This window comes from Bufo bufo, chromosome 3 (genome assembly GCF_905171765.1).
Source record: "Bufo bufo chromosome 3, aBufBuf1.1, whole genome shotgun sequence".
NCBI classification, from domain to species: domain Eukaryota; kingdom Metazoa; phylum Chordata; class Amphibia; order Anura; family Bufonidae; genus Bufo; species Bufo bufo.
The window spans coordinates 569,078,273-569,092,764 of record NC_053391.1 but is presented as its reverse complement, the minus strand read 5'-3'; the positions used below and the strand labels follow the sequence as shown (position 1 = coordinate 569,092,764).

At 45.5% G+C, this 14,492-nt stretch overlaps 1 protein-coding gene across 1 annotated transcript in view; it reads left to right on the top strand.

Moving 5' to 3' along the window:
* The first annotated feature begins 531 nt into the window (after positions 1–531).
* The window catches only part of LOC120996028 (retinol dehydrogenase 16-like), a 50,553-nt gene continuing 36,592 nt past the window's right edge, over positions 532–14,492 (top strand). Inside the window, exon 1 of the mRNA XM_040425683.1 lies at positions 532–632. The gene's annotated coding sequence lies outside the window, so the exon portion shown is untranslated. The remainder of the gene's footprint in view (positions 633–14,492) is intronic.

The following is a 14,492-nucleotide window of genomic DNA, read 5'->3' as shown; positions in this document are numbered from 1 at the left end:
AAGATGCTTCTATCTAACCAGTGAACTACACCATGTTCTTTGCAGTTCCCTTACTAGATGTTCAAGACATCATCACAGGTCCTAGAGCTTTCTCAACTAGTGATAGGGATACTATACTGGAGTTAGACATAATGAGTGTAATTAGGGGGCAGGGCCTATCCTCCACTGTGGGCCCTTTTTCCCCACGGGCGCCATAGTAGCTGCATGGTCTGCAGTATTGGAGTATGCCAGTGAGCAGTTTGCTCATGAGGAGTGGGCCAAAATACCTGTGGACAGGAGCAGAAGTCTCATTGAGAGTTACAGAAATTACTTGATTGCAGTGATTGCCTCAAAAGGCTATTATACATTATACTGCATTATACATATAGTATACTACCAGTGCCTATGAATTCAGCTTGAAAAAAGTCATGTTCCTGGATTCACTGGTCATTAGACAACACCGCTTATACAAATTCCTCAGGGAGGTTGTATCCTGAGTGCAGCAAGTAACCATGAGACCAGAATCCTTGAAAAGAAGGGGGCGGAGGATTTGTTATCTCATGTTACTTCTAGGCAGTAAGCATAGTTTTCAAAGCGACAGCAGTTAAAGTCTTGGATTGCAGAGGCTTCGGGTGAAGAGGGAAGCTTGTAAGGTAAGCTGTAATCATTTTTTAGGGTTTGAGGAATTTAATGCAACAAAACCCATAGGTGCGGATTTGACAAAGTTGTGGTTTTTATTGCAGTTTATGCTGCAGATTTTGTTGCAGATTTTTCTGAAGCAGATAAGGATAGGAATTTAGTTTGTGAGTTTTGTTGCAATGTTCTGTGCGGATTGCATCTCCATTAAAAAAAAAATGGAGACATTCATCTACAGGAAATTCGCAACCAAAAACCACTGCGGAATTAATATTCTGCAACAGAAGAGAATGCAAGTATTGACACTGGATGTAGTGTCAATGGTCAGTATTTGTAAGGCAAAACCAGAGTAGAACCTACAGAGAAAAAGTATGCTAGAAATATTTGTGCCTCTTCTGTGTTTTGGATCCACTCCTGGTTGGCTTGCAAATACTCATGCAAAACTACTGACCAAACACTGATGGCGTGAAAGAGGCCTTTGGCAGTATGTAGTCTGTCATAGGAATTGGCCTATTCTAACAGTGATTCATACATGCCAAGTATTAAAAGATTAAACATACTGCATTTACTTAACTTTTCAAAAATCTTGTTGTGTCATTTATCCCTGCAATGTGTGTAACTCCTGTACTTCCTGCTGCTTGGGCCCAGAAACCCTCTCTTACCAAATAGCAGGATTCTACTAAAGGACAAAAAACAAAACAAAGAAATACCTCATACCAGCATATACCTCACAGGTTATAATGGGAGACAAAGCAAACAACCAGTATCCTAGGAATGTCACTGAACTCGTCCTAATGGGTTCATTTATTAAGACCAGCATTTTAGACGTCGGTCTTAATAACCCTGCGCCGTCCTCTACATAACTGCCGGCACCTAACAGCCTTAAAAAGCAGAGTTAATAGCCAAGGAAATACTCTCTACTCTGAAACTATCAATCAAGCTATCTGGAGCACTGTTAAGAGTCGGGCCACACATCGACATGTGTAAAGCGGCAAAAAAGGCTAAAGCAATGTCTCGCGATACTTTGTGTAATGATAGTCAACGGTGTATGACATGCTGCGACTGCCACACAAAAATATCTGACTTGGATGCGTAGCAGTTGCAGCATGTCACATGTGATGTCACAGGCAATGTCATTATCATTACACAAAGTGTCACGCAACACTGTCCTAACATAAATGTCGCGTGACACGTGATCTTGTAGCCGGACCCTAGAGGGGTTGTGTCACTTCAGGAAATGGTATTTATCACGTAGACAAAGTTAACACAAGGCACTTACTAATGTATTGTGATTGTCCATATTGCCTCCTTTACTGGCTTGATGCATTTTTCCAGCACATTATACCCTGTTTGTATCCAGGGGTTATGACCACCCTGCAATCCAGCAGTGGAGGCCGTGCTTGCACACTATAGGAAAAGGCGCCAGCCTCTCTGGTGGCCAGGACCATGCATAAGTACACATGTACAGCAGCTCCCGTCCTGGCCACCTTGTATCTGCGAGGAAAAGAGCAGTGTATAATGTGATGGAAAAATGAAGCAAGCCAGCAAAAGAGGCAATAGGGATAAACTCAATACTTTAGTGCCTTACTGTCACGGCTGAGGATGGGGGAAATCCTCAGCCGTGTGAAGCCCGGTGATGTTACGGCTGCTTGGCCATGAAGACAGGATTAGGGAGCAGGTCACCTCCTAAACGCATCCCTAACCTGACCCTGGCTCCTAGCTACATGAGCCAACCTTGATGGTAGGAGGGCCCATGCTCCGGAACCTAAAAGTCCCTGCTAGCCCTCAAGATGACCCTCACCTAGGAGCTGAGTAAGACAAGCCCACTCCTCCTAGACACGGAGGAGCAGGAGTCTCAACGGCCAAGCTGCAGGAAAAGGGGAGACATAAACAGCTCTATGGATATGGCAGGTGAACAAAGAGTTCCACCTACCTGCCACAGCCTTGCTGACTGGATCCCTGTGTTAGCAGGGTGTAGATCACAAACGCATCCCCACACAGGGACCCAGATCCATAGCTGCACAAAATCACATATAAAACATCACACGGACATCACACATAACTAGAAATAACTTAATGAGACATTATGGTTATGACCACAGGGGTGGCTCTTACTGGCAGGTAATAAAGACATGAGGCTGCTCTCAGCTAAGCATGGCTGAAGCAACCTGCAGGCCTGCAAAAGCAGTGAGGCTTTATAGGCCAAGAAGCCACACCCCACAGTCGGACACACCCCACAGTCGGACACACACACTAGGAAGGAGATTAACCCTTCCAACACCAGGGAAGGGAAAACACCACTTAAAGGAGACGTGCACACAATAACATAAAAAGGAAGTGCACACATACACACATAACTCAAAACCGCATGCACAACGTAGCGAGCTGCAATGGCACAGCTCAGCCTGCTACGCTGCCACATACACACTGTTGCCAGCGGCAACCACAGGTGAGGCAAATACCACAGCCCTCACCTGTGATTGAACACCAAAGAAAACCGCTGACAACCGCATGCGGTTCAGGAGTCACGGTCATAGCCATGGCCGTGACACTCCCACCCCTCAAAGCCCCCCCACCAAAAAAAAGACACGTGAGGGACTCACACAAGGGGATGAGAGAAGGGGACGTCCACTCTCAGGACATGGTTCCCAGAAAGTCGCTGTCAGCTGCATCCTCTCCCAGCACACAACACAGCCAGTCCGACGAGGCCTGCAGCCCGCACCAGCGACACGGAAATGGAACCACTGAGAGTGGACGAGGGGACTCTCCACTCACGTCCCCACTCCAGTCGCTGCCAGCAGACACTCCTAACCAGCACGCAGCCGGACCACTTACGGAGTGCTGCCAGCAGACGACCAGAGATAAGAACATGGAGAGGGACGAGGGATCCCCAACACGGACACGGAAGGTAAGGTGGCGGGGAATAAGCCACCAACCGTGCCGTTAACGGAGAACCCCCAGGAACGCTCTCCCTCCGGAGAACGCGCATGCAGGCCACAAGGATATGGCACTGCATGCTGCACCCTCTTTCGAAGGTATGCATACCGCATACCAGACACACACCACGTGTAGTAAAATCAGGGGGACGCCACACGAGGCAACGGTGAAGGGATGGCGGGGAAACGCCACTCACCGCGCTATCAGAGGCGAAACCCCCAGAACGCTCTCCCTCCGAAGAGCGCGCATGTACCCCTTCACAGACGGCGGTACATGCTACACCCTCTTTCGAGGGATGCATACTCCCACCCCTCAAAGCCCCTCCCAACAACAAAAGGGGAAAGTTGGTGAGGCATAAGAAACAATGGGAGGGGGGGAGGGGAAAGACAAACAAAAAGGGGACACCAACACGGACAACGGTGAGCTGGGAATGCCACTCACCGCAAATGGTGAAAGCCCCATAACGCTCTCCCTCCGGAGAACGCGCATGCACCCCATCCGTAGACAGCAGTGCATGCTTTACCCTCTTTCGAGGGAGCGCCACGTAAGAAGCGACTGTGGTCATACTGTCACGGCTGAGGATGGGGGAAATCCTCAGCCGTGTGAAGCCCGGTGATGTTACGGCTGCTTGGCCATGAAGACAGGATTAGGGAGCAGGTCACCTCCTAAACGCATCCCTAACCTGACCCTGGCTCCTAGCTACATGAGCCAACCTTGATGGTAGGAGGGCCCATGCTCCGGAACCTAAAAGTCCCTGCTAGCCCTCAAGATGACCCTCACCTAGGAGCTGAGTAAGACAAGCCCACTCCTCCTAGACACGGAGGAGCAGGAGTCTCAACGGCCAAGCTGCAGGAAAAGGGGAGACATAAACAGCTCTATGGATATGGCAGGTGAACAAAGAGTTCCACCTACCTGCCACAGCCTTGCTGACTGGATCCCTGTGTTAGCAGGGTGTAGATCACAAACGCATCCCCACACAGGGACCCAGATCCATAGCTGCACAAAATCACATATAAAACATCACACGGACATCACACATAACTAGAAATAACTTAAAGCGACATTATGGTTATGACCACAGGGGTGGCTCTTACTGGCAGGTAATAAAGACATGAGGCTGCTCTCAGCTAAGCATGGCTGAAGCAACCTGCAGGCCTGCAAAAGCAGTGAGGCTTTATAGGCCAAGAAGCCACACCCCACAGTCGGACACACCCCACAGTCGGACACACACACTAGGAAGGAGATTAACCCTTCCAACACCAGGGAAGGGAAAACACCACTTAAAGGAGACGTGCACACAATAACATAAAAAGGAAGTGCACACATACACACATAACTCAAAACCGCATGCACAACGTAGCGAGCTGCAATGGCACAGCTCAGCCTGCTACGCTGCCACATACACACTGTTGCCAGCGGCAACCACAGGTGAGGCAAATACCACAGCCCTCACCTGTGATTGAACACCAAAGAAAACCGCTGACAACCGCATGCGGTTCAGGAGTCACGGTCATAGCCATGGCCGTGACACTTACATTAACTGTCTGCATGATAAATGCCATTTAACGATGGAAGATGGACTGGAGGACTTGCACATCAAATGTAGGGACTTGTGAGAGAGAATGAAAAGCCTACAGAGAAACTATGTGACTTGAAAAAATAAAGAAATAAAATACATTTACTTGGAATACTAAATCTGTACAGCTCCATTTAATTCACAATTATGTTCTTGAAAAGGTGCCTACAAAATTGGGTCTTCCAGGTCCACTGGCTAGGCCCACAAAAAAATTCAAGGGGAAAAAAATACCCACTGATGGTAATCAAAAGAATTCTTGATTACAATAACAAAATATTTTTTGTTCCATATAATTTATGAATTTTCCTAGAAAAAAATAACCAATAAAAATGCCAGGTGCTGAAACACGCTTCATAGGCAAATGAGCTCTTAACAAGCTCTACCTCTGATGCCATCAGATATAAGGTACATAAAGATCCTATAAGTCAATGTTCAACTTTTTAATTAGGCCTTGAGACATGACTTGGATAATAATTAAGCCAGCATCTCATCTGCAGACAGCTGTTTCAGGGTGATTGCCCCTCATCAGTACAGAGCAGAGAGTACTGGCTTAACCAGGTGAGAGGCCTAGGTCAGGATTTGGGTGGGGGTACTATATCACATTATGGAGAGTGCTTTAATCGGCTTGTGGAATCTTATAGGCCATGCATGCTTCTCTGAAATTCTGGGAAGAAGATATGCAAATGAGTTCTTAACAAGCTCTGACTCTGATGCCACCAGATGTAAGACAGCTTTCCAATAAGTCATAGAAACATAGAAACATAGAATGTGTCGGCAGATAAGAACCATTTGGCCCATCTAGTCTGCCCAATATACTAAATACTATGGATAGCCCCTGGCTTTATCTTATATGAAGGATGGCCTTATGCCTATCCCATGCATGCTTAAACTCCTCCACCTTATTTGCAGCTGCCACTTCTGCAGGAAGGCTATTCCATGCATCCACTACGCTCTCAGTAAAGTAATACTTCCTGATATTACTTTTAAACCTTCGCCCCTCTAATTTAACACTATGTCCTCTTGTAGCAGTTTTTCTTCTTTTAAATATTCTTTCCTCTTTTATCTTGTTGATTCCCTTTATGTATTTAAAAGTTTCTATCATATCCCCTCGTCTTTCTTCCAAGCTATACATGTTAAGGTCCTTTATTCTTTCCTGGTAAGTTTTATCCTGCAATCCATGTACCAGTTTAGTAGCTCTTCTCTGAACTCTCTCCAAGGTATCAATATCCTTCTGGAGATATGGTCTCCAGTACTGAGCACAATACTCCAAATGAGGTCTCACTAGTGCTCTGTAGAGCGGCATGAGCACCTCCCTCTTTCTACTGGTAATTCCTCTTGCTATACACCCAAGCATTCTGCTAGCATTTCCTGCTGCTCTGTGACATTGTCTGCCTACCTTTAAGTCTTCTGAAATAATGATCCCTAAATCCCTTTCCTCAGATACTGAGGTTAGGACTGTATCACTGATTTTATATTCTGCTCTTGGGTTTTTACGTCCCAGGTGCATTATCTTGCACTTATCAACATTAAATTTTAGTTGCCAGATTTTTGACCATTCCTCTAGTTTTCCTAAGTCCTTTTCCATTTGATGTATTCCTCCAGGAACATCAACCCTGTTACAAATCTTTGTGTCATCAGCAAAAAGACACACCTTACCATTGAGGCCTTCTGCAATTTCGCTGACAAAGATATTAAACAATATGGGTCCCAGAACAGATCCCTGAGGTACCCCACTGGTAACAAGACCTTGGTCTGAATATACTCCATTGACTACAACCCTCTGTTGCCTGTCCCTCAGCCACTGCCTAATCCATTCAACAATATGGGAGTCCAAGCCCAATGACTGCACTTTATTGATAAGCCTTCTATGTGGGACAGTATCAAAAGCCTTACTAAAGTCTAGATAAGCGATGTCTACTGCACCTCCTCCATCTATTATTTTAGTCACCCAATCAAAAAAATCAATAAGATTAGTTTGACATGATCTCCCTGAAGTAAACCCATGCTGTTTTTCATCTTTCAATCCATGGGATTTTAGATGTTCCACAATCCTCTCCTTAAGTATGGTTTCCATTAATTTCCCCACTATTGATGTCAGGCTTACTGGCCTATAGTTGCCCGATTCCTCCCTACTACCTTTCTTGTGAATGGGCACAACATTTGCTAATTTCCAATCTTCTGGGACGACTCCTGTTGCCAGTGATTGGTTAAATAAATCTGTTAATGGTTTTGCTAGTTCACCGCTGAGCTCTTTTAATAGCTTTGGGTGTATCCGATCAGGCCCCTGTGACTTATTTGTATTAATTTTAGACAGCTGACTTAGAACCTCTTCCTCTGTAAAGAGACATGCGTCAGAAGATTCATTAGTCTTCTTTCCCAACTGAGGTCCTTCTCCTTCATTTTCCTTTGTAAAAACTGAACAGAAGTAGTCATTGAGGCAGTCAGCTAGTTCTTTATCTTCTTCCATATACCTTCCTTCTTTAGTTTTTAATTTGGTAATTCCTTGTTTTAGTTTCCTTTTTTCATTTATGTATCTGAAGAATACCTTATCGCCTTTTTTCCCTGACTGAGCTAATTTCTCTTCTGCCTGTGCTTTAGAAGCTCTTATAACTTGTTTGGCCTCTCTCTGCCTAATCTTATAAATTTGTCTGTCATCCTCGTTTTGATTTTTTTTATAATTCCTAAATGCTATCTTTTTGTTTTTAATGATTTTGGCCACTTCTGCTGAGTACCACAGTGGTCTCTTCCTTTTTTTGCTTTTACTGACAAGCCTAATGCAATCTTCTGTTGCCTTCAATAGTGCCACTTTTAAGTAGTCCCATTTCTCCTGGACTCCAATGAAACTGTGACAGTCTGATAGGGACTCGTATACCACTAATCTAATTTTAGAAAAGTCAGTTTTTCTAAAATCTAAAACTTTTGTTTTTGTGTGGTGTAACTCAGTCACTGTGCTTATAGTAAACCACACTGACTGGTGATCAGTAGATCCCAAGCTTTCCCCTATAGTAATATCAGATACCAAATTCCCATTTGTGAATACTAAATCTAAAATGGCCTCCTTCCGAGTTGGCTCATCCACTACTTGCTGTAGAGATAATCCCAGTAGGGAATTTAGAATATCTGTACTCTTGGCAGAACTAGCTATTTTGGTTTTCCAGTTTACATCTGGAAGATTGAAGTCTCCCATAATGATAACTTCCCCCTTCAATGTCATTTTAGCTATTTCCTCAACTAGTAGATCATCTAATTCTTTGACTTGGGTAGGTGGTCTATATATAACACCTACACGAGTTACTTTATGATTATCAAGCTGCAAGGTAACCCAAACTGACTCTAAATTGTTCTCGCTAACTAGTATCAAATTCGATTTTATGCTATCTTTCACATACAGGGCCACCCCTCCCCCCTTCTTGCCTTCTCTGTCTTTCCTGTATAGAGAGAACCCTGGTATTGATATATCCCAGTCATTACTCCCCTTGAACCACGTCTCAGTAACAGCCACTACATCTATATTCTCAGATGCCATTATAGCCTCAAGCTCATTGATCTTATTCCCTAGACTGCGAGCATTTGTAGACAAGACTCTGAGCTTGTCATTTCTTAACCTTTGTGCTACTGGCCTCTTCTGGCATTGTTCCGGGGGGCAGTCGGACTGCTGGACTCTTTTGCCCCCCTTTCCTAGTTTAAATGCGTCTTAGCAAATACTTGGAACTGTTCACCGAGGACATTCGTTCCCTTGAGAGAAAGATGCAAAACATCTTTCTTGTACAGTTCTTTTCCATTCCAACAAGAGCTATCATGAGACACAAAGCCAAACCCTTGGTTCAGACACCATTCACCAAGCCATACATTGAATTCCTTAATGCGCATCTTCCTGTCATGCTGAAGGTTATGCACAGGCAAAACTGCAGAGAATGAAACAGTTGATGCAACCTCCCGTATATCCTTTCCAAGTGTATGAAAAGCTTCTTTCACCTTTGAAACCTCATTGCAAGCCAGATTGTTTGTCCCAAGATGGAGAATAACATCCACTTCCCTTTCCTGCTTTGCTTGCCTAACTATATTTAGGATCCGTCGTCTATCCCTGCTAGCGGTAGCACCAGGGAGACATCTCACAACACCATTCTCCTCAAACTTCACACCTCTTATGATGGAATCGCCCACCAACAGCTGCTTACTATCAATCCTCACCTTCACCTTTTTGTCTGAATCCAAGGCATGGGAAATGATTGTTTCTCACCCACTGTGCTTCAGCCATCCTCCTTGTTGCTCTTGCACTCTGAAAGTGCTGCAAATGAATTATGGAGAGCCACAGACTGTGGGACATGCCTTCTATCCACAACTCTCAGTCTACCTGAACCTACAGTAAACCACCTTCCATTTCTAGGGGGCCTCTGTGGCAGTGGCATTGCAATGTTCTCAGCCTGAGTTTGTTTAGTGGTTAATTTAAAAATCTCATATTTCAAAAAGGTAATTTCCTGCTGCATTATGGAGAGCTGTCTACAGATCAGACAGTATCCAAACCTTTGAAGAGTGGAACCTGAAATAAAAGCACAACAATTCCTGCACAGAACCAGATCTGCCATTGTAAAGAGGGGAAAGATTTTAAACAAACAAATCTTACTTGTTTAGATTGTATCCACCTCCAGATTACCTCCTGAGTATCTCCTGAATATCTCCAATGCACTTCTACAGCAGCACTTGAACTAGCAGCCTCTTGAAACACAGTGTCTGAGTATTCACCAGAAACACCACTGAAGATCTGCTACAGTGAAAAAAACTCTGAGTTAGACTGTTAGTCTCCTGAATATCTCCAATGCACTTCTACAGCAGCACTTGAACTAGCAGCCTTGGAAAAGCAGCAAGCTATATGATATATGAAGTCAACGTTCAACCTTTTAAATAGGCCTTTAGTTGAGATAATAATTAAGCCAAAACGTCATCGGCAGATAGCTGTATACTGTGATGTAGCGCAGACTGGGACACAGTACAATAAATACTACACATAAACCTAGTGCATGGGAGCAATGTACAGCATAGGCACGGATTCTGTACTATACACTATGCACAGCACCACACTGACATTTTAATAAAACGTCACACTACAATCAACAAGAGTCAGACAAGTGATAGGGTAAGGGAGGACAGGGAAGTGGGAAGAGGGAGGAGAGTCGCAGGCCTGAAGCATTTATGAAAGACAGACAGACCGAAGGGAGAGGAGGGAAGGAGAGGGGTTTTAATCCTCTTCTTCATCGATGTCCAGACTGTTCATGATGGAGTAGTCTGTAAGCAAACTGCAAACCAGTCTGTGGCAGTCCTGGATGGACATCCTCTCCCAGTTCATCATCAGGTATTTCCTGGCAAGCCACAGAGCATCCTGAAAACAGAGTCAGCAAAGCACGGAACTGAACATCAGGCTGCTTCTCTGAGTTCAATTTTCAGGGCATCCAACAGGGCCTAAGCAAACTGGCACTCCCAAAAGAGGAGCAAGGGTATTCCTCCTCGAATGGGAACCTAGGGAAGTACCTGATGCTGCATAGTGCGCGGGCATGCATGAAAGTTCTGAGGGGCAGGCCCCCCTGAATGGCCATCCATGCCAGGACTTTGTGCCCTGGTTAACCTTCTTCCTAACAGTCTCAGCAGTGGTGGCAAGGAGCCCTGGAATAGAGTAGTGTTGATCGAGAATATTCTAATCGCAAATTTTTATCGCTAATATCGGCAATTTTAGAATTAGCGAAGATGTAGAATATAGTGCTATTGTCACTACCAGAGCTTTGAGACGTTCTCACAGCTCTGTTTCTCCACCCCTGTGATGATGTCACTACTAGAGCTTGGAGGAGTTCCCTCTGCTCTGTTTCTCCGCCCCTGTGTTGAGGTCTTTACTTCCTCCCAGCTGTCCCTCCTGTGTTTGATTTCTCTGCCTTTAAATCACCCCTCCTCCTTTGTAGGGTGTGGATTATACTTTTCATTTGAGCTGTATCTCTCGCTTGAGTATCTTCACTTGTGTGTTATATTTCTATGGACCTGAGTTCTGCTGAAGCAAGTACTTCGGATAGTGTCTGCTGACTTTTGATCTGTCTTCACTGCTGCTGCAGCTCCTTCAGTTAAGTGTGCAGACATTGTGTGTTTCTGTTTGTTTTCTGACTGGATACGAGGCGACCCCGGTTCCGTCCATATTCTGAGCAGGGCACCGGTGGCCGTGCCCCTTCCACTATTGTAGGGGTTACAGTGGTCATCAGCCTTAGGTACGCGGGCATGTCTCGATCCACCATTTGGATCTGGACATGTGCTTAGCAGCATAGGGAGAGCTTTTAGGGTCTGACAGGGGTCACCCTTTATCCTCCCTAGTTTGGGTCCAGTCAGTAGCTTATTCACTGTGTATGCTCTTGTTGCTCACATACAGACGTGACATTATAATCCACCATAACCGTCCTTTTTGACATGGATCCGCTTTCTAACCTGGTTGACCATATGCAGGGTCTTTCTTTGGAGGTAGCGGATCTCCGTCAATCTATGACTCAGCTTCATGCATTGGGCTATGCTCCGGCCCATGGAGTCTGTTGCGAGCCAAAGGTCTCACTTCCGGAAACGTTCTCCGGGGGCAGTGAGAATTTTGTTCGCTTCAGAGAGGCATGCAAACTCCATTTTTGCTTGTGTCCCCATTCCTCTGGTAATGAGGAGCAGAGGGTGAGGATTGTAATCTCCCTGCTCAGGGGTAATGCTCAGACTTGGGCTTTTTCGCTGCCATCGGGGGATCCCTCCCTTCGATCCGTGGAAAGATTTTTTGTGGCCCTGGGGCAGATATATGATGACCCGGATCGTGTTGCTCTGGCTGAATCCAACTTACGTTTTTTATGCCAGAACAAACTGTCTGCGGAGCTTTATTGTTCTGAATTTCGGAGATGGGCAGCTGATTCAGGTTGGAATGATGCTGCACTCCGGAGTCAGTTCTGTCATGGTCTCTCAGAGAGATTGAAAGATGCGTTTGCTTTCCATGAGAGACCAACGTCCTTAGAGTCTGCCATGTCATTGGCGGTACGCCTTGACAGGCGTCTAAGAGAAAGAAACGAGACCTCTCTGTCCAGCCATTGTCAGTCTAGGGGCAGTGGTGCAGACTCATTCAGTGTGCAGGGGCCTCATCCTGTCTCGGTCCCCTCTGAGGAGGAGCCCATGCAGCTAGGTCGACTTGCCCCTGATAAAGGAGGATTTAATCCTCAGAGAATGGTGTGTTTTTGTTGTGGGGGCATAGGTCATTTGGCAAATGTTTGTCCGTCTAGGAAATTCATGAACTGTACTAAGAGTGATAATAAGAGAAAAACCTCAAAAGGTAAATCATCAAGCTCTGCTTCATCTGCTACTTTGGGCAAAGTTGATGTAGGAATTGATGCTTTTCCTCTGACCTGCAGTTCCCGTTTTCTCCTTTCTGCCAAGGTGGCGCTAGAGAGCAAAGTCATTTATTGTGAAATTTTTGTCGATAGTGGAGCGGCCGTCAATCTTATTGACACTCAATTTGTAGCCATGCATGGTTTTCAGGTTTGCACATTAGAAAAGGATATACCTGTTTTTGCTATTGACTCTGCTCCACTCTCACAGAGATCCCTGAAGGGCATTGTTCACAATATCCAGTTAGCTGTAGGTGACACTCATGTGGAGGATATTTCTTGTTTTGTCCTTAACGGATTGCCTTCTCCTCTAGTTTTGGGGTTACCCTGGCTCACTAGACATAACCCCACTATTGATTGGCAAGGAAGGCAAATAAATGAGTGGAGTGACTTTTGTAGAGAGAATTGTCTCACAGCGACTTTGGCAGAGGTGTCTACTAAAACTGTGCCATTATTTCTCTCTGATTTCTCGGACGTGTTTTCCGAGAGCGGTGTTCAGGAGCTACCTCCTCACCGGGAGTTTGACTGTCCCATTAACCTCATTCCCGGCACCAAGCTGCCAAAAGCACACCTCTACAATCTCTCACAACCAGAAAGAATCGCAATGCGAACCTATATCTCTGAGAGTCTCGATAAGGGGCATATTCGTCCCTCAAAATCACCTATTGCCGCTGGGTTTATTTTTGTTAAAAAAAAAGATGGCTCTCTGAGACCTTGCCTAGATTTTAGGGAGCTGAACCGTATCACGATTCGCGATCCCTATCCCCCTTCCTCTGATCCCGGACCTCTTCAACCAAATTGTTGGGGCCAAGGTTTTTTCCAAATTGGATTTGAGAGGCACGTACAACCTAGTCAGGGTCAGAGAGGGGGATGAATGGAAAACGGCCTTTAATACCCCTAACGGGCATTTTGAGAATCTCGTTATGCCTTTCGGCCTGATTAATGCTCCGGCCGTCTTTCAGCATTTTGTTAACAGTATTTTTTCCCATTTAATGGGGAAATTTAATGGGGTGCATATGGGTTCCATCCGCAGTTTGGGACATTCTCGGGAGGGGCTCCTTCTGGTTTGCCCGAGGAGGAGAGATTTTCCTCGTCTTTGTCTACCATTTGGCAAAAGATTCAGAGTAATCTTAGAAAGATGAGTGAGAAATATAAGCGTGTGGCTGATAAGAGACGTGTGCCTGGTCCGGACCTGAATGTGGGTGATCTGGTGTGGTTGTCTACAAGAAATATTAAACTGAAGGTTCCCTCCTGGAAATTGGGTGCCAAGTTTATTGGGCCTTATAAAATCTTGTCAGTCGTCAATCCTGTTGCCTTCCGTCTTGATCTTCCACGGGTTTGGAAGATACATAATGTATTTCACAGATCTCTCTTAAAACCATATGTCCAGCCCACGGTACCCTCCTCTTTGCCTCCTCCTCCGATTTTGGTTGATGGCAATCTGGAGTTTGAGGTTTCCAGAATTGTGGACTCTCGCATTGTCCGCGATTCTCTTCAGTACCTCGTTCATTGGAAGGGTTATGGTCCTGAGGAGAGGATGTGGGTCCCGTTGTCGGACATTAAAGCCACTCGCCTCATCAGGGCATTTCATAGGGCTCATCCTGAGAAGGTGGGTCCTGGGTGTCCGGAGTCCACCCGTAGAGGGGGGGGGGGGTACTGTCACTACCAGAGCTTTGAGACGTTCTCACAGCTCTGTTTCTCCACCCCTGTGATGATGTCACTACTAGAGCTTGGAGGAGTTCCCTCTGCTCTGTTTCTCCGCCCCTGTGTTGATGTCTTTACTTCCTCCCAGCTGTCCCTCCTGTGTTTGATTTCTCTGCCTTTAAATCACCCCTCCTCCTTTGTAGGGTGTGGATTATACTTTTCATTTGAGCTGTATCTCTCGCTTGAGTATCTTCACTTGTGTGTTATCTTTCTATGAACCTGAGTTCTGCTGAAGCAAGTACTTTGGATAGTGTCTGCTGACTTTGGATTTGTCTTCA